The sequence below is a fragment of the Sphaerodactylus townsendi genome, linkage group LG01, assembly GCF_021028975.2.
Source record: "Sphaerodactylus townsendi isolate TG3544 linkage group LG01, MPM_Stown_v2.3, whole genome shotgun sequence".
NCBI classification, from domain to species: Eukaryota; Metazoa; Chordata; class Lepidosauria; order Squamata; family Sphaerodactylidae; genus Sphaerodactylus; species Sphaerodactylus townsendi.
In genome coordinates, this window is record NC_059425.1 from 75,239,939 (window position 1) to 75,264,971 (window position 25,033).

General features: G+C 43.1%; 1 protein-coding gene across 2 annotated transcripts in view; it reads right to left on the reverse strand.

Moving 5' to 3' along the window:
* The window catches only part of RASGRP3 (RAS guanyl releasing protein 3), a 77,181-nt gene extending 65,041 nt beyond the window's left edge, over positions 1-12,140 (reverse strand). For both annotated transcript variants that reach the window (XM_048484093.1, XM_048484074.1), the window contains exon 1: positions 12,002-12,140. The gene's annotated coding sequence lies outside the window, so the exon portion shown is untranslated. The remainder of the gene's footprint in view (positions 1-12,001) is intronic.
* Positions 12,141-25,033: the final 12,893 nt, after the last annotated feature.

Below are 25,033 nucleotides of genomic sequence, written 5' to 3' on the forward strand. Positions count from 1 at the left end.
ACTCTCCCCAGACAGCCCGGCGAGGCTCACAGGGACAGCCCCGCCCCCCACCATGGGACAGGTTGGGTAGTGCAATTCTAAGAAACTGGCACACTACTTGTTTGGTGCTGGTGTAACGTATTCTGCAACCATACTGATATCCCTAGGATGACCTTGGGCTAGTCACAGCTCTCTCAGAATTTGTTCAGCCTTACCTAGCTCACAAGATGTCTGCTGAGGTGAGGAGAAGGGAAGGAGTTTATAAGCCACTTTGAGACTCCTTACGGTAGAAAGCAAGGTATAAAAACCAAGGCTTCTTCTAATAGCACCCACCAATCAGGCATACATGAAAGCAGCCACCCAACGTGTGCCTATATCAGGACAGTTATCTGATGTCTCCCTGCTCTGCTCTCACAGGACACAGAAAACATAGTACCTTCCTTAGCAGGGGGGAACTGTGGCACATCTGCAAGGAGTTCTGCAATTACTATACTCCTGAGAGTTCCACAGATGAGAGCTTACTTCCCTCCTGCAAATATATTCCCTTTGGACAGGTGGGTATACAAGGAAGGAAGTTTGGCCACTCCAAGCATATAATCAACTTTGCTTACTTGGCAGAGGAAAGTCCATGGACTCTCACAGGCAAGTGTTCAGGTCCTAGGAAAGAGCGGATGCCTGAAGCATCAGCTTTTTGCAAGGCAAGGGGGGCTATGAAACCAGGATAGCAACAACAGAATCAACATCTGTACCCACTCAGAAGGTGTGCCCAGAGGCGTACCTAGAGAAAATGAAGCCTGGGGCAAAGTCTGAGTTTTGCGCCCCCCCCCCCAGTATGGGCAGCCACCCTCCCCCACCATGACCAAAAGCTAACCTCCCCACTACAACAAAAATGACTTTTTGCACCAGGTCATCTCAAAGCTACCACCACATTACAGAACATGTCTCAACTCACAAATCTGAACACAGCAATGGGCCATGGCACACAGCAGAAATAAAAAAATTTGACAACATTTTCAAAATGCTTTCAAAATGTTTAACAACTGTTATAACACTTAAAAGTATTTTAAGTGTCATATGACTTAAAATGCTTTCAAAATGTTTTATTACTGCTATAAATAATGTTTTATTACCCTCCACTCATTCCTTTGCTTTTCTTCCAAGCATTGCCAGAAATAATAGCCAATTTAGATTAATATCAAACTGCCCAAATAAGCCACAGTACAAGCAAGCCTGAATTTCCATCTGTTCCTCTGAATGCCTATTTCTCACTTGTATCTACAAGAACTCAGAGAACTGCAGATTCGTCCTCTATTTGCTAAAGGTGCAGCCCAAAGTAACCCCCGGATAACCCAAAGGTTCTTCCGAGAGAGAGAGGGGGGGGGGAGTTTATGTATTCTTTTGAACTTTTATGGTGAGCATTCATCAGTCTGGGTAGCCAAGGCAAGAAGCTGCTGTGGGCTGCTTGGGCACAAACTGAGAAGCTACTTTCTTGACTTGCTCTTGAAAAATCTGTCTTGTGTGCTGAAACTGTGCAGAACTTCCACATTCTGAGGCAGAAAACCTCTGAATACTAGTGCCAAGAGGCAACAGCAGACTTTGGCCTCAATGCCTTTTTGTTAAACCTCAGGGAGTTTACTGTGGGGAGTTTACTCCAAGCATCCCAACGCATCACTCTCTACAATCCCAGATGCAGAGAAATTATGAACAGCTATGTGTTTGTGTCCCCTGCTCTTTCTTCTAGGCTCCTTTGTTTACAATTTACATCACAAACATTGAAGATATAGCTATTATCAGGGACATAGGTATAGATTTTTAATGGGTCGCGTTCAGGGGGAGCGGCCACACCCCAACTGCCCCTGGGGGCATGGCCACGCCTTCCCAAGCCCCACCCCTGGCCTCAGTGCTTATAAAAGCAGCTCTCTGAGGTCAGGGACGGCAGACTCCCCTGAAACTCTCCTGATGATACCACCCAGGTTTGGTGAAGTTTGGTTCAGGGAGTCCAAAGTTATGGACCCTCAAAGGTGTAGCCCCCATCTCCTATTAGCTCCCATTGGAAACAATGGGGGATGGGGCACCCCCTTTGGGAGTGCATTAACTTTAGACCCCCTGAACCAAATCTCAGCAAGCTTGGGTGGTATCATAAGGAGAGTCTCCCAAAAAATCCCTGAAATGTTGGTTCTGCTAGCCTAAAAATTGCTTCCCCTGCAGGCCAAAAACTGAAAAATACAAAATACAATACAAAAATACAAAATACAAAAAATACAAAAATACAACAAAACCCACAAACAGAGGGCGGAGCTTCAGACATCTAATGTGGGGGGGGCGGTTTAAACCCGGGAACCCATTCCTTACCTATGTCCTTGGCTATTATTAAAACATCCTACAATGTGCAGAACTAGGGTTTCCTGCTCCAGACTGGGAAATACCTGGAGATTTTCAATGTGAAACCCAAGGAAGTGGGGTTCAGAGAGAGGACACACTTCAGTGGAGTGCAATGCAGAATCTACCATACAAAGTTGCCATTTTCTCTTGGTGAACTAATCTCTGTACCTAGAAATCATCTGTAATTCCAGGAGATCTCCAGCCACTACCTGGAGGTTGGAACAATATGACTTGAACTCCTTAGCTAACTATTATGTATCTGAAATTCATTCCACTATCTCTAGTGAAAAACCACATTATGCACTTACTTTGAGAGACACGGCATTATAAAATTTATAATGGCATTATAAAAAGGGCTCCCTGAGCCCTTCGGGGGAGGGCGGTTTATAAATATAATAATAATTTAAAAAATTATATGCCCAAAGCTATACCAAAACCAAAATAGCGACAGGCAACTAAAATAGCAAGGGGGAAGACTGGAAGGTTTAAAGATAGATCTTTTTCAAGTGGAATCAAGTATGCAACACTTACATCACATATAGGTATGTATCTGCATACATTTTTTAACTACGGTATATGGCTTTTGCATAATATAAAACAAACTATTACTTAAAACTTTGCAGGTTCAATTGGATGCATTCTAGCATTTATGAGAGTATTTTGTAAACTCTTCAGATTCTGAATCTTGAAAATTCATGCTGTCAGTGTGCTGTTTGCATAATGCAGTTTTATAGTGCTAAACTGTTATCTATAAAGGAATTATTTTCACATTCAATGCATTAAAGATCTCATGCAAATGCGATTCACAGATATCACACTGTGATTATGCCGGAAGATAACAGGTAAAAGCCACAAACTAGCTTTTGTTTTGATTAGCCCCCTCCTGAAGCCTCTTCAGAACTGTTTCTTTTCTTTTAAAACTTACCAGTGTAATTTTCAGAAGGGCATGCAGTCACTACTGGCTCCATCCCAGTCCCCACCCCCTTCATGAGGCAAAACTGAAAGTAGTGAGAAGAAGGCTCATTTGCATGCAGGCTCTGAGGATGCTGGGGGGCAGTTTGGAGGAAATATCCTTTTGGAGGGGCAAAAAGGGATGAGGGCAAATTACAAAATAGTGATTTGCAGATGCTCTGAGGATGCTGGGAAACTGTGTAAAATGAAATTGGGACTCACCATAACTGGAAAGGTTCGCTGATTGTAGAGACAGAAATACCAAGCTGAGTGAGTTTTTTATGTAGAGAGAGAAACAGAGAGAGCGGAGAGTGTGCCAGGCCAGGAGGAGGAGGAGGATGACGGGAGCGGGACGTGATTGGATGATTTTGCGCCCCCCACGTGACTCCCACGGCGGACTCCCACGGGTCATTTGTCCCCAGATGTCCCTGTGGGAGCTTCGCCACTGGGTGTACCTATTCAAGTGAAAGCTAGGAATAAAGCAAAACTCACTTTTTTCAGCTAGCTGAGCATTAAGGACCAGTAGTTCTGAAAGAATAAAACCTGTAAGGGCCTTCCCCTTCATAAATAACTGACTGGCTATGAATGAACTGTTGAGCTCACACAGTTTCTGTTCATTTCAATTAAGCTTGCGAAAGAGGATATCCTGGTGGATATTTGCTTAGACTCTTTCCTGAGCTTTTTTTAAAAAAGTAAGTAAGCAAGCAAGCAAGCAAGGAAGGAACTCTTGATTGCAACCTAACAGATTCTCCAAAATTCAGAAAGCTATGAAAAAGTACCCCCTTTGTAGAGACAATTAACATTCTCACTTGCAGAGTGGGCACAGGGAAATGTAACAACTTGATATTTGTCTTCATCTGGCAACACCCTTTTTTTGTTTAAAACTAAGTATACCCATTCTTCATTTTTTTAATGTGTGAACATATGGACTCACATGTGTTTGGATGTGCGTTTGTATGTCTGGTGGCATCTACCAGTCTGATTTAATCCTCGTTTTGAGGGATTTTCTAAGCAAACAGCATAGTGCAAGTGCTTAGCCATCAGTGGAAAAGAGGTTTAATCTATTACTACCCTGCACAGTTAATATGGAAAAAGAATTCAAGTTGTTTCCTCAGTCTGGCCGGTCCCATAGTTTGTCTAGCATAATGTGATTAAAGTTCCACAGAAACACTGCAAGACAAACAAACATGCCCGCATTGCTCTCATTCCCATTTTGATTCACAACTTTACATCATAAGACATTAACTGAGAACTCTTTCCTACCACCACTCTTCAAGACACAGTTGGCTGTTCCTTTCCTTATTAAACACTTTTGCCATAATTGCTCGTCACTGATCTTTATATTATGGTTGCCACCACTTCCATATTGAGCTATGGATGAGCAGCAGGTCCTTGTAGTCTATAACCATAGCATGGATCCCTGGTATGGAACCAGGAAGAATTACAAGCCAGGACAAGGATGTAGCGTTCTGGATGAATCCTAAAGCATCACCCACAACACCCTGATATCACTTCTGAGTTTTGTCAGAAGTCAGAAGTGACGCTGAACACTCACACAATGCCTTTGGCTGAAGAGACGGTTTCTTCCTTCCTACTGCTTTAGTAATATCACACATTTTAAAAGAAATTTTATTGTTTATGTCATAATTATTCTTAGGTTGTACTGGATTTAATGACTTTTATGAGTCTTACTAGCGGCAAAGCCCATTTCATGTGGAAATGAAACGGGATCTAGGAAACGGGGGTGAGGAACCCATTTCCCCTGCAACAGGTTTTTCCCATGCCCTCCCCCCAGTGACCTGTTCACTCCACTGCCACCCCTTTTGCTTGCTGTCCAGTGCCACCACCTGACCACCCCTGCAAATAAACATGCACGCATCTGGGTGGATGCTGCCCTGGCTGCTGGACTGGCCTTTCTGCTAGGTCAGGGGAAAGAGGGCAAGGGGTGAACGTCCCACCAATGGGTGTGCAGGAATGAGTTGTGTGCACCAATTGGTGGTACGTTCGTGTCGGAAAGTGGAGACTGGTTGCCACTTATGGAATTATATATGGTAAGATGTTGTAACCTGTCCTGAGACTTCTGGGTATAGGGTGGGATATATACAAACAAACAAACAAACAAATTTCCCCATTTTTTTCTTCCTCCAGCCTCGGAAGCACTGACTGGAGAAAGGGGCAGCTGGCAGCCTTACAGCCTTTCAATCTCCTGTTTGTTAGGAGACTTTTGTTCTATCTTGATGCCACTTAGAGGCCCAGCTGGCACACCTCAGTAAGAGTTTCTGTAACTCCAGCCAACCAAAACAGATACTCAGTTCTGTACAAGTGGGACAGAGTAACTTAGTTTCTCTCCCCTGCAATTAATGTGATTTAATTCAGCAGCATTAGCATACTAATGAATGAATGCACACAATGCTGCTACATTGTGCAAACTGAGCAGGTCTTGGCCTGGTCATCACCTCAATAGGAGACTAACAGCATCACATGAAGTACACCAGATGTTCCCTCCACCTATTAAAGAGGATCTGTTTAATAAAAGAATAGAATGACCTACACGTTTTTTTTAACATTCTCAGAAGTTTGCCTTCTGAGGGTGAGAACCACCTGGGGTGGATCCTTTCCCAATAACCATACCACACTCTTTGCTGGGATAAACATTTTGGCCATAGCCATTTTATTGACCAAACAAAAACAGAAGCGTGAGGCGTAGCATGGGTATTGATCTGGCCTATCTGCTTCCTAGCGAAGCTCCCGTGGGTGGATGCCCTATGTTGGGGTTCGCTCAGCTACGGGCTCTGCCGGGTGGACGGTCCTGGCCAGAGGTGTTCCCTGTTTGCCGGTTCAGCAGGGCGGTTGCCTCTTGCCGCCGTTGGCGCTTCCAGATCAATACCCATGTGCCACCGCCAAAGGGCTATGACAAGTAACAAGTATCACCATAATAAAACAGGGAGCGGTGGGTGGGCAACTCGTCGGCTGGCCAGCACATGGCCAGCACAAAGGAGGGCTGTCCCCTTTAAAGGTTCTCTCAGCCCTCCCTTATGTGCGACGTCAGCCCTAGCCCAACAGGGCCAGGGCTTCACCTCCGCCCTCAGTTGGGCGGAGGCAGTCGCCTTGGATCCACCCCCACCACCACCCAGAGGCAACCGCAGCTGGTGGGCGATTCACAGCTGTCTTTATTGTAACTCCCTCAATTTAACATTACCACAGAAACATTACCACAGCCTGCAATCTCAGGCTTTGATAAGCCCAAAAGCACTAGATGGCAGACAATCTCAGCTTTTCTCCTGAGCAAAGTCTAGAGCATCAGGAAATAGCACAGACGTCACTAACCACATTCGTAAGTCAGCTTTTCACTGCCAGAGACGGGTTGCAATTTCCTCTCTTCACAACTAAAGACTAAACATGCCAGCAGCTCAGCAAAGTCAAAGCAAAACCCATATTTTATCTCTCTTTTAAAATCAGATGTATATTATAAGCAAGGCATGGGTGAGCTATAAAGAATTCACGGAATCTGTGGAAAAGGCATCATTCAGTACACGATAGTCTCATGATTCTGTCAAAAATGGCAACTATCATGCAAATTAGACATCTTTGGGAATGGCATTGAATCTTGTTATTGTTCATCTGCCTGTGCAATTTCATCTTCCAAGTCATGAGACTATCCCCTACTTAGGCACAAGACAAAACATATATTTGAAATGAAGAAACCAAAATAGCTCTGTTTGTTGTCAGCTGAAACTCATCAGATGAAATCCAAAGAGTTGTCTAAGGTGTAGCCAAGGGCTTGCGCATGGCCAGAGATATTTTGTGACTGTTTCTTGTTTGGACAGTAGAACCCTGTGCATATGAAAAACTTCTTTTGAAGCCACAATGTTTGGAGAGCTGCTGTTTTAGAAACATGCGTACCTTGAATATGCAGAAATCTGTAGGTCAACTATGATCTAAAGATCAACTTGTATGTTGGTTTCCATTAACAGGCTCCTTATTCTTCTTGCCAAGAAGAGAGTAAGCAGTCTTGTGCTAGTCCCATATTTATGTTGTTCTAAAAAAAAAATCACATGGCATAGGCCTAAAAAGCCACTATGCGCCACTAGGATTGCCAGCCTCCAGGTGGAGGCTGGAGATGTCCTGCTATTACAATTGATCTCCAAGGCCCCTTCCACACAGGCAAAGTGCAGCAGTTTGCTTAAGCACCCTGGGTTGCCGTCGAAGCATTCGCATGTCTCCATGCAGGCAGTAAACAGAGCCCACGGAGGCAATGTGGGTACCAGTCATGCCTTTGGATGGAGGCGTGGTTTTTTCCACTCACCTCCCTCTGCTGCATAGCTACGAGGCCAAGCAGGCATGGACTTCCAAAGCCATGCTGTTGTCCCTGTCCATCCGTAGCTACGCAGCAGAGAGGCGGGCACTGGAAAAGAAAGGGAAGTGCAGCCAAATAATGTGCTTCCCAGGGCAGCTGTTTGTTCAGTCAGCTGGAGCTGCAATCCATGTTAAAACAAAAGAATCACAGATAGTGCGATTCTTGAAAGCCCAGGGTTGGGGGGGAAATGCGGAGCGCACTCATATTAGGAGCGGGATCCATGTGAAGTCCCCCCCATGGGTTTTATACTGTGGTTAGCCCACGTTTATTGGCTCATGTGGAAGTAGCCCAAGTGACAGAGATCTGTTCCCCTGGAGAAAATGACTGCTTAGGAATGAGACTGTATGGCATTATGGCCCACTGAAGTTCCTCCCCAACCCCTGCCCTCCTCAGGCTCCACCCCAAAACCTCTAGTGTTTCCCAACCCAGAGCTAGCAACTCTATGTTAGTTAAATGGAACCTCCATGCTCAGATTAAGTATACCCCTGAATTTCAGTAGCAAGAGAATATTTTTTCTTCATTCTTTCCGCATGTGAATTTCCCTGAAGGATGGCTTCTGGCTTCTTTTCAACTCAGAAAGTTAGACAAGGCAAATCTTTGGTACACTTCAGAAGTGTACCAGTCATTTTCATTCTGCTATCAGATGTTGAAATAGCTGTCACATATGTAACAATATATGGAAAAAATATTTTCGGGCCTTTTCCCACTCCCTTCCATCCCCCCTATGCCGTGCACTGCTCTCAGCGCACGGCATCCCAGGCGCGTCCCCACGACCCCGCGCTCTGTGCCGTTCAGAAGAGCGCCTGGGATGCCGCGCGCTAAGGGGGCGCGACAGCGGCAGCGTCGGGGAGGCTGTGCTGTGGCCGCCCCTGCCGTGGGGAGGGAGGAGGAACCCCGCGCTACTCTCCTCAAGTAGCGCGGGGCTTACGGTAAGTGGGGAAAGGCCTTTCAATTGTAATGTGCTATTAAGAAGTTCCAATCAGTGTGGCTCTTCTACTTAAATATTTTTTTCTCAGAAGAAAAAGCAAGCCTTCATCAAAAAGCTTTTCAGGATTAAACAAAGAAAATAGCTGTATTACTTTGTTGAGATGATGCCTGGCAAATATTTTTGCAGCTGAGGATGAGTTCTTAATGATTGTTTGATAGGTAAAAGGCAATAACCACTCAGCAACTTAAAAAAATACAGGCTTATTACCTACCTTCTATCCAGCATGAAAAATATGGAAACGTATATAATCTCAAATCAAGAATCACTGCCTGGATGTAACCCCTCATACCCATCACATGTCAGTAAAACTTCTCTAATTGCTATGTTAATGGACACATGTATTTACATGCATATGCAAGTACAATCAAGACACGTGTCCTCTTGTGGAGAGATGTGGGAACAGAATAGAATGTGAAGAGCTCTAGTGCAGAGTTGTGTAGAGGTTGGATTGTGAATAACTTCTGGCAGATCAGGTTAGTAGTGGTGGAATTCTGGCAAACAACACAGGGTCATGGATCTTGGTCAGATCCATCTTATGGCTTTAAAAAAGTGTGTATACTTAAGGTGGGGGCACCTGAAATAATTCCATGAGGCATAAGCTCTTGTGAGCCAGAGGGAATTTCATCACGTGATTACTTGATTAGTTAACTATTAGGTAATCCTGAACATACACAGTTTTATACAACAGTAGACCATCGATTATGCATTTAAAATAGGTAATCCAAGTTTCAAGTCACTGGTGTTACGGACACATGTATGCATTTTTAAAAGTATTCCCTAATGCAAAAATAGAGACAGTGGTTTGCCATGGACAGTGATTAGGAAACAGGGATCAGACTGAGCAAAATAGAGACAACTGAAAACATCTGTTATTATTCTAGAGAAAGTTATTTGAGTTATGTCCTGCGTTTCAAAATATTTATTTTTATTGAAATATATATATATTCTGTCTATTCTGCCAGATTATCAGTTTGTCACAGCAACCATAACTGCCAGCAAAAGTGAACATGGCAGTACACACCTTAGTTAATCTATAACAAAGAAAATTGTTATCTGATGTTTAAACAACAACAACAACAACAACAACAAAACACCAGGCAAATCTCTTGGGGAAAGATGTTGCAGAGACATGGTGCTACAACCAAGAAGGTTATATCATGTGTCACCATCACCAGTCACCATCTACCTCATCTCAGATTGCAGGGGGTCCACAGGAGGGCTCTCAACTAGATGATAATGAAAGGGCAGTTTTGTATGAGAGCAAGAGCCCCTTCCGATAGCCTTAGCTTATCTTGCTTAGGACTTAGACATAGAAGAAGAAGAAGAAGAAGAAGAGTTTGGATTTATATCCCCCCTTTCTCTCCTGTAGGAGACTCAAAGGGGCTTACAATCTCCTTGCCCTTCCCCCCTCACAACAAACACCCTGTGAGGTAGGTGGGGCTGAGAGAGCTCCGAGAAGCTGTGACTAGCCCAAGGTCACTCAGCTGGTGTGTGTGGGAGTGTACAGGCTGATCTGAATTCCCCAGATAAGCCTCCACAGCTCAGGCAGCAGAGCTGGGAATCAAACCCGGTTCCTCCAGATCAGATACACGAGCTCTTAACCTCATCCTTACGTCAAAGCAGCTCTTTGAACTGGGTCGGAAAACAAATGGGAAGTCAATGCAGCAGGTCCTGCAACATAGGGGGGGATATATGTTTACCATAACATGTGCCCTGTTAACAACCTTGTCATGACATTAGAGTCACCTGGAGTCCACCTTACATTCCTTTAGGTGCCAGTCCAAAACATTTCTCTTTACTCAGGCTTTTAACAAAGCGGTTTTATCTTTTCTTAGGTGTTTTATAGTCAGTTCCAAGCCTGAGGGCTGTTTTATCAATATTGTTTTAGATGGCTATGTTTGTTTCATGCTGTTTTTGTGCCCTATGTTTTATTGACTTCTTTTTAAAGGTAAAGGTAGTTTCCTGTGCAAAACCAAGTTATTCCTGACTCATGGGGTGATGTTACATCATGACATTTACTAGGAAGACTATGTTTATGGGATGGTTTGCTATTGCCTTCCCCAATCATCTACACTTTATCCCCAGCAAGCTGAGTACTCAATTTACTGACCTTGGAAGGACAGAAAGCTGAGACAATTTTGAGCCGTCTACCTGAAACCGACTTCCATTGGGATTGAGCTCAGGTCGTGAGCAAAGCTTGAACTGCACTCCTGCAGTTTACCACTCTGTACCAAGGGGCTCATATATTTACAAATTTTTATTCACTTGGTATTTTAATGTTTTAATTGTGAGTTGCCTTGAAGAGGCGGCATACACATATTTTTTATTTTTATTTTTATTTTTATTTTTATTATTATTATTATTATTATTATTATTATTATTATTATTATTATTATTATTATTAGTAGTAGTAGTAGTAGTAGTAGTAGTAGTAGTAGTAGTAGTAGTAGTAATAAGGAGTTTGAATGTATTCCCTCTCTCTTCTCAACCACAAGGAGTCTCAAACTCTTTCCCTTCTGCTTCCCACAACAGAGAGTTCTGAGAGAGTTTGGAGAGAACTGTGACTAGTTCAAATTAATCTTATATACTGCCCCTCCCCCGAAGGGCTCTGGGCGGTGCACAACATGAAATACAACAACAAAACAGATGGAGCACATAAACAGAATACAAATTATAAATAACTAGTACAGGCTCCATTAACCATAAATGCTAAAACCCTTTAAAATACAGCATTCAATACAAAATATAGAATAATTATTATCGGCGTCCAGCATTAAAACCCTCATTAAAAGCCCCTCCCAAGGAGGGGGGAACGATGTGTCCTATTGATGTTAAAAGGACCCAAGATGTAAAAGGAGAACAAAAGGAGAATAATAAATTTATAAATTTATTATAATTTATTAAAAGTTAATCTTAAAATTAACTTTTTTTCCAGTTGCAATTACACTGAGTGTATTCAAAAACAACAGATTATTTAAACTCTGTACAACCATTTCTTCTGCTTCATACAATTTTTTCTGCTCTCTTCTGAAATGTAAAATAATGTCCTTGATTGATACCTAGATTTCTAGACCCCAGGTTAAAGAGCTGTATCTACTCATTTATGTCACAGTAGAGTTGCCAGTTCCAGGCTGGGGAACTTTTGGAGATTTGGGAGTGGAGTTTGGGAATGGCAGGGGCGTGTGGGATATAATGCTTCCAAAACGTTGATTTTCTCCATAGTCTCCGTAATCTGAAGATGAGCTGTAATTCCAGGGATCCTCATGACTCACCAGGAGGCTGGCATTCCTATGTCACAGAAGCCAGAAAAGAAAAGAAAGCAAAAATGCATGAAGAACCCTTACCTCAATGTGTACCTGTGTGACCTCCCTTTTCCCATCCAGTTGGTCTCTGCCAAGGGGTTTCTTCACTTCATCGTCCTTTACATCCAAGGCCTACTTTTGGTAACTTCTGAAGAAAAAAACACAGGGCATTCTGCTTAGTTCATGCTCTTAGCAACAATGGCAAAGCTTGTGAAGTCTGAAGCTCAATTCTTCCAAAATTGTTTGGTGAAATGGCAGCCCCACTTCCACCTATTCTTTCCTTACTTGTTTTCCTGCCTCCAGAAGAGCTTTTTCCGTTTCTTATGCTATAAATAGGACTTCTGCAATGCAACCTAGAGCAGCAAAGGCAGCAGGAAATGCAAGGAAAGTAATGAGCAGACCTCTCCCATGTTTTTTATGACACAAAATGAAACATTCAGATCAGTCATATTACATACTTACCAGTATAGCACAAGAGGTACAATTTCATTAGAGTCCATGTGGAATCTGTTTTGCCTGAATCTCCCAGTCAAGTCTTACCAATAGCACTATGAGTACCACAGTGTATAGAAACTAACTTTTAAAATCTGCTTCAATTGCCTAATTTTCCCATTCAGAAGAACTGGGATTTCTGTGTATACATTTAACAGTTTGTAGTGCAGTTTTCCAAATCAGAGGAGATTTGGGTGTAATGAAAAGTTCTAACTAGGAATGGAAAATTTCCAGAAATTTGGAAACTTGGGGGGGTGGGAGTGGAAAGCGTGGGGAAAATTAAAATATATGCAATACCTACTGTCCTATCAAACATAAACTAACACTACTGCATTAACAAAATAAAATTCATCATTTATAATTTAATATATAAAATTGCAATTTTGGGCATTTTTGCTGTCTCAATGGCCCATTCTGTATGGAACACTTACCTTGGAGCTCTTAGGGCACTTTCACACATACAGAATAATGTACTTTCAATCAACTTTTAGAATTGGATTTTTCTATTTCGCACAGTAAAATCCAGCTGCAAAGTATATTGAAAGTGGATTGAAAGTGCATTATTCTGCATGTGCAGAAGTGCCCTAAGCCACACAATGGGGCTGTAGTGTGGTCTCCTTGCGTTTCTCTGTTTACATGCGAGGAGGTAGACTCAGTGGTGGGATCCAAAAAATTTAATAACAGGTTCCAATGGTGGTGGGAGTGGCGCCGCTGCATACACGCACCTCCAGTCCCTATTGGGCAGGGAGGCTGCTTTAGTAACCCCTTCTCGGCACTCAGAAAAAATTAGTAACCTCTTCTAGAGAAGTGGTGAGAACTGGTTGGATCCCACCTCTGGGTAGACTCTGCCTGCCCCGCAGCTGCTTGCTGAAGTCTCGATGGGCCTCTGCTTTTCCTAGTTCTCTTAACTCTGCCCTTCAACTCCCTCTTAAAGGCACAGATCTCATCACACCGAGTAGTTGCAAGGTAAAGGGCTTTGTTAAATTGCAGTTATATTGAAATATATCTATGATTGCAGTTATATTGTTATCATAGCTCCTTTCCAAAAAAATAACCTCCCTCAAAAGGAAGGGGCAAGGGGATTCCCTGAACCACACTCTGTTGTAAAAGGGGAGCAACTCCTAGAACTGGTATCTCTCCCCTTCTCCCCCCCCCCACACCTTCCTGCTGCTGCTGTCGCCACATGAGGAGAGACATGCTTGTTATTAAATGGTTAGTTCATCATTTGTAATTCATACTAATGACATCCCCCCCTCCCCGCTCCACCCAGCCTATTGTTAACTGGATGATCTGGAAGTGACAGCCCGGGGGAAATGGCTGATCCACCATTTGCAGGTTTTCAAGTGCCATATAAGACAGTGATTTTGCAGTGATTCTCTGTCCATATCAATATCTCAATGCAATAATTGAAAAACTGAAATTATAACATAACTGAAATCTGAAAAGGGGGGAGAGGTGTGCACTGGACTGCGAGGGAGTGGGAGAGGCTGATGGTGGGCGAAGGGAAGATGTTCAGGGCAAAGCTGTGCTCACTGGCAAATCTCCCCCACTCTGGCTGCGAAGAAATTTAAAGTCACATTAAAAGTAATGTGAAAGTCACTTGCTGTGGGGAGAATGGAAATTGAAAGTGGGGCTCAGAGAAATACATCCATAGAAGAAATCTTGCTGAAATGGACATTTGTCTCTGCCACACAGCAGACACCTGTTACATAATGGGCAAATTAAACTTTCTGTTTTTCTCTGAGATTTAGATGCAGTTTCTGCCCCACCCCCTTCTGATATTTTCTCCCTCCTGCAAGTTAGAGCAAAAAGCAACTTTTTACTTAGTCTGGAGATAAATTTGTTTGAGGGAGAGATGAAAAGGTCAACTACAAGTCCGGTCTCAAAGACAACAGAAGGTGTAAAACAGCTGAAAAGCTTCCCTCATGAAAATCAGGTATCTTTCTAGGTGCAAAAATCTGTCTTGGATTTAATATGTCTACAGCATGCCCCCTTTGTCTTTAAAAGCTTTTCACTCATCTGAGAAGAGAAAATATTTCATATGATTTTCTTTTCGGTACTCCTTGACATTTCTAATTTTCCCATTGGAAAACCTAAAAGTTCCAGGCAGCATCCCATTGTATGTGGGGTGCCACAGGGGGTAATCCCCAGGAAAAAGGCAACTCAAAATCAGCTTCCAGAAAAAGATGGAGGTAAAAATGATTTCAAAAGGGTCATAAAAAAGGAGTGGAGGCGTGGGGGAGGAGTCAAAATGAAAGGGACAAAAACATGTGCAGAAATCAAGGGATAAACAAAAGCTGTTTGAGTCTACAAACAGTGGAAAAAATCCCATGTGGAAAGTATGACAGCTGCTTTTTGTGGGAAGAATTTGAAGTTGATAAAGGTACTGTAGCCTATTTATTCATTCATTCATTCATTCATTCATTCATTCATTCATTCATTCATTCATTCATTCATTCATTCATTCATTCATTCATTCATTCATTCGATTTAAATAACTCCTGTGCATGTTAAATGCTTCTCAATGCTCCACGGTCCCAATGCTTTTCAGTGGAAGTCCTCCAAGTGGCTAAGATTCTCTTATACGTGTCTTCGTATCTTCAAAGATAGTTCCTCCACACAAAAAAAGGAAAGGAAAAGTATATCTCTTCAACTTCAACAACCTTTATTAGGCATATCAGTAAAAATAAAACAAAATACAGGACAGAGTGGGTGTTGTTATGTCTTGTTATGACATAAAACTGGACAAAGCACATAAGGTTGGTCCCTGCCCTTGCCTTAACCCTAAAATTAATTTATTATTTTTATTCAATTTATTTAATCAATAATTGTTCCCTCAACAAGGAAATAACCCGAAACCTAAAACTTACCATCGCACTATTCTCAGCCTGCGCCTTTGAACTCAACGTAACACTAAGGCAAGCCTGAGCCGCTCCCCTTGCGTTAACCCTAAACCTTATAATGGCATTACAAGGGCGTTACAACGGCGTTACAATGGCGTTATAACAGCGGTACAACGGTGTTACAACGGCTTTATAACGGCATTACCATGGAGTTACAAAAACGCCGTTATAAGGCTTAGGGTTTACGCAAGGGCATTACAAGGACGTTACAAGGGCATTACAACGGCGTTACAACGGTGTTACAACGGCGTAATAATGGGAATATAATGGTGTTACAATGGCGTAATAATGGCATTACAATGGCGTTACAAAAACCCGAAGCCTAAAACTGACTGTCGCTCTAATGTTGTACTCCGCCTGAGAACTCAATGTAACACTAAGGGAAGCCTGAGCCCCTGCCCTTGCCTTAACCCTAATCCTAATTTATTATTTTTATTCAATTTATTCAATCAATAATTGTTCCCCCAACAATGAAATAACCCGAAACTTAAAACTTACTGTCGCACTATTCTCGGACTTCGCGTTTGAACTCAACGTAACACCAAGGCAAGCCTGAGCCGCTCCCCTTGCGTTAACCCTTAGCCTTATAATGGCATTACAACGGTTTTACAATGGCGTTACAAAAACCCGAAATTTAAAACTGACAGTCGCTCTAATGTTGTACTCCGCCTTAGAACTCAACATAACACTGAGGGAAGCCTGAGCCCCTGCCCAAGCACATAAGGTTGGTCCCTGCCCTTGCCTTAACCCTAACCCTAATTTATTATTTTTATTCAATTTATTCAATCAATAATTGTTCCCCCAACAATGAAAAAACCCGAAACCTAAAACTGAACATCGCACTATTCTCGGACTGCACCCTAGAACTCAACGTAACACTAAGGCAAGGCTAAGCCGCTCCCTGTGCGTTAACCCTAACCCTTACAACGGCGTTACAACGGCGTTACAACAGCGTTACAAGGGCATTACAACGGCGATACAATGGCGTTGCAAGGGCGTTCCACGGCGATACAACGGCGTTACAACGGCGATACAACGGCGTTACAACGGAGTTACAACGGCGTTACAACGGTGGTACAACGGCGTTATAATGGTGATACAACGGTGTTACAACCGCGTTATAACGGCATTACAATGGCGTAACAAAAACCCAAAACATAAAACTGACCGTTGCTCTAATATTGGACTCAACGTAACACTAAGGGAAGCCTGAGCCCCTGCCCATGCCTTAACCCTAATACTAATTTATTATTTTTATTCAACTTATTCAAACAATAATTGTTCCCCCAACAATGAAAAAACCCGAAACCTAAAACTGAACGTCACACTATTCTTGGACTGTGCACTAGAACTCAACGTCACACTAAGGCAAGCCTGAGCCACTCCCCTTGCCTTAACCCTAAGTCTTAAACAGCTGGCGTTATAGCGGCGTTATACTTGACATTTTAGCAGTTCCAATGGTGTAATGATACAGCGGTGTTAAGCAATGAATTATAACTGCGTTACAATGGTGTAACAAAAACCCAAAACCTAAAACTGACCGTCGCTCTAATATTGGACTCCGCCTTAGAACTCAACGTAACAGTAAGGGAAGCCTGAGCCCCTGCCCTTGCCTTAACCCTAATACTAATTTAATATTTTTATTCAATCTAGTCAATCAATAATTGTTCCCCCAACAATGAAAAAACCCGAAACCTAAAACTGAACGTCACACTATTCTCGGACTGCACCCTAGAACTCAACGTCACACTAAGGCAAGCCTGAGCCACTCCCCTTGCATTAACCCTAAGCCTTATAACGGTGTTCCAACGGTGTTCCAACGGCGTTCCAATGGCGTTGTAATGGTGATACAACGGTGTTACAATGGCGTTACAACGGCGTTACAATGGCGTAACAAAAACCCGAAACCTAAAACTGACCGTCGCTCTAATAATGGACTCCGCCTTAGAACTCAACGTCACACTAAGGCAAGTCTGACCCGCTCCCCTTGCCTTAACCCTAAGCCTTATAACGGCGTTACAACGGTGTTACAACGGCGTTAGAACAGCGTTAGAATGGCGTTACAAAAACCCGAAACCTAAAACCTACCGTCGCTCTAATATTGGACTCCGCCCTTGAACTCAACGTAACAATAAGGCAAGCCAGAACCCTTTCCCTTGCGTTAACCCTAATCCTAATTCATTATTTTTATATCATTTATTCAGTCAAAAATTATTCCGCCAAAAAAGGAAATAACCACAAGAACCTGACTGACCATCAGCTCTAGTATTGGACTCCATCCTAGGGCTGTATTAACACTAAGGGCAAAGCCTAGCGGGCAGCTCCCCTAGCCTTAACCCTAAGCTTTATAAAGGCGTTATAATGGCGTTACAAAAACCCGAAACCTAAAACTGACAATAGCACTACTCTCGAACCGTGCACATGAACTCAACGTAACACGAAGGCAAGCCTGAACCCCTGCCCTTGCCTTAACCCTAACCCAAATTTATTATTTTTATTTGATTTATTCTATCAAAAATTGTTCCCCCAAAAAAGAAAGAACACCATTATAATGCCACTAGCGGGCCCGGCCACGCGTTGCTGTGGCTGAGTCTGGTGAAGTGGAAAAGAAAGAAAAGGGGAAGCGAACGGTTTGAACATGTGTCATTGAACAATCCTTGCAAGGGAGGGGAGGGGCAAGAGGCCCCTTCCCTCTCTCCTTGCATGGCACCCCGCCCCATCCCTCCCTAACGTTCCCCTTCCTCTACTAGGGTGGGTGGGCCATGTGCAGGTGACTGGTCCTGTCCCTTTCACTCCCTTCTGTTGCAGGTGAATTATCTAGTGTAAAACACGCTGGGAGGCATGAGCTACGTTGTGTTTAAATTTCAGAGTGTTTGGTCCAGCAAACCCCCGGACCCTCCCTCACCTTCACCTTCCTCCGCTAGGGTGGGTGGGCCACGTGCAGATGGCCCGCCCCATCCCTTTCACTCCATAAGCAGTGGTTTTCTAGGAAGGCATGGTTGGTTCCCTTGTATCAGAGGGTGTTGCTTTGATGGCCAGAAGATGGCGCTGTTGCGGAATAGAACTGTGGTTCCAACTGTCACAGGTGTGGCATGTACACAATAACTGGCACAGTTGTGACATGTACACAACAGGAGGTGTGGAAACATTATGGAAACCTGGCCGCACGCGAATGCGACGTTGTGTGAAAATTTCAAAGCAATCAGTCCAGTAGTTTGGGAGATTACCTGTCAGCAGAAAAACGCACTGATAGATTTTTATATATAGAGATTGTAACGCCGTTGTAATGCCGTTTTAACGCCGTTATAAGGCTTAGGGTTAAGGCAAGGGGAGCGGGTCTGCAGAAGCGCACCCTTTTGTGTTGCGTTATTGATTTCTGTCGCGGAGGTCGAAGGTATAGTCGCGACGGTCGAGTTACAAATTCGAGTTATGTCGTGTTGGGGGAACAATATTAGAGCAACGGTCAGTTTTAGGTTTCGTATTTTTGTAACGCCATTGTAACACCGTTGTAATGCCGTTATAATGCCGTTGTATCACCGTTATAACGCCGTTGTAACGCCATTATAAGGCTTAGGGTTAAGGCAAGGGGAGCGGGTCAGGCTTGCCTTAGTGTTACATTGAGTTCTAAGGCGGAGTCCGAGAATAGTGCGATGGTCAGTTTTAGGTTTCGGGTTATTTCATTGTTGGGGGAACAATATTAGAGCGACGGTCAGTTTTAGGTTTCGGGTTTTTGTAATGCCATTGTAAAACCATTGTAACACCGTTATAACACCGTTGTATCGCCGTTATAACGCCGTTGTAACACCGTTGTAACGACATTATAGCACCGTTGTTACGCCGTTATAAAGTTTAGGGTTAACGCAAGGGGAGCGGCTGAGGCTTGCCTTAGTGTTACGTTGAGTTCTTGGGCGCAGTCCAAGAATAGTGCGACGGTCAGTTTTAGGTTTCGGGTCATTTCATTGTTGCGGGAACAATTATTGATTGAATAAATTGAATAAAAATAATAAATTAGTATTAGGGTTAAGGCAAGGGCAGGGGCTCAGGCTTGCCTTAATGTTACATTGAGTTCTAGGGCGGAGTCCAATATTAGAGCGTTTTAGGTTTCGGGTTTTTGTAATGACATTGTAACGCCGTTATAACACCGTTGTAATGCCGTTATAAGGCTTAGGGTTAAGGCAAGCGGAGCGGCTCAGGCTTGCCTTAGTGTTATGTTGAGTTCTAAGGCGGAGTCCAATATTAGAGCGATGGCCAGTTTTAGGTTTCAGGTCATTTCCTTTTTGGGGGGAATAATTTTTGACTGAATAAATTAAATAAAAATAATAAATTAGGGTTAGGGCTAAGGCAAGGGGAGCGGGCCAGGCTTGCCTTAGTGTTACGTTCAGTTCAAGGGCGCAGTCCGAGAATAGTGCTATGGTCAGTTTTAGGTTTCGCGTTTTTATAAAGCCGTTGTAACCCCGTTGTAACGCCGTTACAAGGCACAAGCAACAAAACCCAGTTATTCATTTAGAGTCTTGTTCTTCCTAATAAAGGAAAGCTCCTTAAGAAAGGCAAGATGGAAACATTTTTCAGACTGCTTATATAAAGCGCTATTCAAAAAGCAGCATTTTTCCAGATATAAGGGCATATTCTCAGATCTGGCTACTTAACAGCCATGGATCCCAGCCTGCCAGTTGTCAATGGTGAGTCAGGATATGATGGCAGACGTGGGCTAGCATATGTAGTGAGGGAAGCCATCCAAATGTTCTGGGGATTTTATGTTGCCTTTAGTCAAACCCCAGAACCAGCATGTGAGTGCACCCTCTGCCAGCCACCCCTGCAGGGTAGGCCACCTTGGCCTCATAGGAGCACAGCTACCCTTTTGGAACAAGCAAGACACAACTCTGGCTTCTGTTCAGAAGCTCTTTGCTTTCATCAGGTGGTTAACAGCACTCCTGTAAGCTTCAGACCGAGCATCACACTTATCAACACCCCACTTTTCCCTCCCTCCGGTGAGTTCCCTACTCCAGCCTCCTAGTGGCTGGTGAGTTGTCTGTCATGCTCTACCAGCCTGAGACTGACTCATCAGCTTTCCAGGCCCTCCTCCTTGATTGCAGCCTGGCTGAGGCTGTGCTGGCCCTGTCCCATTCTCTAAGGTTGCAGTGGGCTGCTGATTGCAACTTGGCCAGGCTATGCTATTTCCACCCTTTTCGGTGGAACTGCCAAGACTTGCTCTTGCTGCTCAGGCCCTTCTGCCGTTCCTCTGGCTTCCTGGAAGTCTCTGCTTCTGGGGTGCTCCAGGGTGGGTGGGTGGCTGTCTGTGACAAGATGAGGACGGAACAGACTGCCTGGTGCTGGCAGGCAGCCCCGTCCCTGGACACAGTGTAGTGAGACTGAGACCTTGAGTTAGACATATAGGAGGTATCTACCCTACTAGAATATATTGCTACTTAAAAAAAAAAGTAATAACACACATATACAGAACCCCCCGACCTTCAAAACTGATGTTATTTATTATTTCATTTGTACAAACTCCTACATTTAAACATATGACAAAATTTCAACCTTTGTATTTTCATCTGTTTACCTTATTCTGGTAAACAAGAAAAGTTATCTGTTTTTGAATGAACACTTGTCTGATTTAATTCTTCTAGCAAGTTTACAGTGAAATTTTACTCATAAGCATATTAAACCAACATTTCCTCAACTAAACTTTTATCAAAGGTATCATCCTTTGTTTCCAATTACTATTAAGCAGACCTTCTGCCACCATTACATTTCTTAATAAATATTTATTTTTTCAGAATTTTTTAGCTATTCTACAAATATCTTGACAGTACTTTCCCATGTCTGGCCAATTTCCCAAAATATGCAATATTGCTAGCAAGTAGTGTCAACACTGATCAGTACCAGTTGTCATTTTGAGATCCTGCCTGGGCTGTACAATATTGCACAACCTGTACAATAATTTAAAACCATTCTCTCTTATACTAACATTAATAGAGGTATTCAACATATCGGTATTCTAAATTTTCTCCCAAGTCTCCCAAGTCTGACTTGAAATTTCTTGTACTGGATGTGGCTGCCATCTAACTCTATTAAGAGGTACTTTACAATTTAATTCTGGAAGAATGGATTATATTTTGGCCAGCAAACTTTTTTGATCATGTAAAATGGGTTGGGTTTTATTCACAATACTTTAAGCACCTAAATATATCAACCTGAGTCTAACTGGAATAAAGCTCTTAATTTGTAAAAATATATCTTGGCAAAGACTTACCTGTCTGATCTCCTGCCATGGTATGTGCTACCTCTGCTTTTGTAAAATGGAGAACAATGTAAGCCACTTTGAGTCTCCATTATGGAGAAAGGCAGGGAGGGAAATGAAGTCCATGAAGTACATAAAATCAATGACTGCAGCCCAATGTAATAATCAGCCATTAATCTGCTCTTACCAGATATTGAATTCATGAATTTTAAATCATAATTTGGTAAGTGTGCTCTGAAAATTTTAGGCAGTCAGTGAACAGGAACTGACCATTTCCTCACACAGGCTCAACACAACTTGTCACCTCAAGTGGCAGGAGCGGGGAATGGGAGAAGGCATACCCTCCCACTCATGACATTACTGCCCAGCTACAAGATGGCTCACGGTGAAGCCAGACAGGAATGATTTAAGTGTGTGTGTGTGTGTGAGAGAGAGAGATAGAGTTGGGAAGGTAGGTGCAACTTTATTACTGCTCTGTTCTTTGTGATTTTTCATTACATTATTTACATACGAGACTTTATAAAACTTTTGAGTTGGCATATAGATGCATAATATACATATAATTACTACAATAGTATATATGTATATATGACTGACAGTGGCATATTAACACAAAATGGAGCCCAGCGCAGGGACAAAGTTGCTGAGAGAGACAGAGAGAACACCCACCCCACCCCACCCTGTTTTTTCAGCAGCATGGCAGCGGCAGGTGGACAGATGGATGGACCCTCTTACTTCACTTCCCCCCACTTCGCTCGCTCACTCCCTTTCCTGGGTGCCACAGGGGCTCCTTGCAAAGTCCAAACTTTCCAGGCAAGATGGTGGTGTGTGGAGGGCTGGCCCTGGCAGGGGAGGAACCACTGCCTTGCCGCCTCCCCCCCCCCCCAGGCAATGGTGGACAGCCCAGGCCAGCATGCCATGCCCCAATGATTGACAGGGCCCTGCCTCTGAAGAAGCTCCAACCCCCAGGCCACCTCCACAACAGCCCTGTGGGGCAATTTTCTGCCCCCCACATGACAAATGGCCTCTACTCAGGGACATTTGGCCCCATATGTCCCTCTGGGCAGTACACCCCTGATGACTGAATCAACTTTTGGAAGGGAAGGAGCCTGGAAATAGAGATGTGTAGGTTTTGGAGTCTGTAAAAAAAATTGAGTCACAAATAGGCAGAGATGGGGCGTGCATCCTGTTTTGCTCTTGCAGAACTGTTTTGCCTACATGCCTTACATTTGTGCTTTGGGCTGGAGAGCCCATGCTATCTTGCTCTAATTATGTTACTGCTATACCTTTTCCACATTTGTGAGTATCAGTTGCATTGGATTTTGGCTGGGGTAGGGGATGGGGACTTGGCAGCCAATAAAAATACCAAAAATACCAACAAAGCCTTTTGGATCAGGAATCTGCATCTGTGGTTGACCATGAGCAGCAACTCTTGTGCAGTTCAGCACAGACATAGGCAGGCAAGGACAAGATAGCAGTACTTGGAAAGGCCCCACCGACAGATGCCATCAAGACGATATTCTCAGGTGCTGGCTCTGATTGCCCACACTGGAAGCTGTGAATTGTCAATGAGCTTAGGGCACAATTCACTGAGTAATATTGGTCCAGTTTTTCTCTCTCAGTTATATCCAGGATATGGCAAGAGGCCTGAAATCAGTGTGGCCAAAACAAAATTTCTAAATTAAACAGTTTTACTCAGGTCTACTCTATCATGAGCAAAAAACCCACTCTCTGTATGTTTAAAAGTACCCTCTTCTCTATTATTACTTAACACATCCAGGGCTTGGTCCTAGCCTTATAATTAGGGTCAAGATTAAGCTTTAAATTATGATAAACATGAGGGAAATAAACCCAGTCAATCTGGGTTTTAGCCAGCTAAAATTATTTCAGAGCCATTAAAAATCTGAGATTTCTACTGCTTCATTTTCATTTAACTTTTATTGATGTCCTCAGACCCAACAACACTGGGAACGTGAATCTGAGGATTTGGTAGAATTCTTGCAACTTAGATCCTCCTGGTGGCAACATGATAGGGCCAACAGTTGGTGTCGCTTCTGAAATGGTGTCTTCCTGGGAGTGCAATAGTTTTGTACCAGGCTTTAGTGACATCTAGTGGCCATTTCTTGACAGTGCTTTAGTCTCAGGAATTTAAAAGACCCCATTACCTTTTACCTGTCTTCCATTTACCCTTAGTTTCTGGCAAACCCCATCTCACACAATATACAGACTAATTTAAGACTATTATTTGTAGTTTATTCAGTATATTTAGGCTTGACCTATCAACAGATTTTACATCACATTATTTCTTTCATAAAGAATTGCTACAAATCAGATCAAAATTCCAGCAGTGTGGTTTCCATGGCAGTGCTGAAGTTGGTGCAGCCCAGTGTCAGTCTCAAGTAGCATAGAAAAGAACTGCACTACTGCAGGAAACTAGTGCTGAATGTTTTGGATTTTTTTTCTTTTGCTAAGTGTCAAGATTTCTCCAGGTTTTTAACACTTTGTCTATGAAAACATAAAAGAATTAGGAAAAGTAATATATCACCTCCATTCACAAAACCTAGTTCCACTGCAACCTTATTAACATGTTGTGTTGTTCAAATTCTCTATTTTTTTTTCAAATTTCAGAATAGATTGCCTTGTTCACATTTTAGCCATTCTGACAATGGAGAAAGCCAATGGAACCCCTCAGAATTAAGGCTGGGCTTCTGACAGGCATTTTGTATGGTCTGAGCTTGTTCCATATTCCAGACACTCTTTCCATAGTAATAAAAAAGAACCTGGGAAATTATTTAATCTTATTTTTTACGCTAAACCAGTGTTGTGTTTTTCACATTATAGTATCCTTCCAGCTGGCTGGTGTCATTCTGTGCTAGAATTAGAGGCATAAGTAGGGGGAAAAACAATTCTGAATCCTCTGGCAGTTATTTTGCAGAGACCAGCAAAGAGAGTTATTTTGCAGAGACCAGCCCTGGTCAGTCCTATCCTCCAATAATGTGTGTGCCTTTTCCTCACAAATGCTGAGAAATATGACACATGCGGTGGCAGTGGAGGTTACGCTGGCTTCGAATACTGTGAGGTGTGCAGATAGGCGCCTCCAACAAGCTTTGAGTCAGCCAAAGGCATACTCAGCAGCATTTTGTACATGACACAAGACATCATTAAAGTTTCCCTCATGCCTGTCCCTGTGAGGTGGAAATGGCTTCATCAGGCAGCACCACATGGGGTACTCTCCATCAGCCACTATAAGTGGCAGGGCAGTCAGCACCTGTAGATACAGGGTAGGGTTCACTGAAACATAGGCCAATTGCACATGGAACATCTTCTTGCATCCAGTGGACCTAGTTTCGGGTTAAATTTTCAATTACGCAATTCATCAGATAGATTCTCTGGGTTGGATTTTCAATTATGCAACTGTTCTGAAATGACCGTACT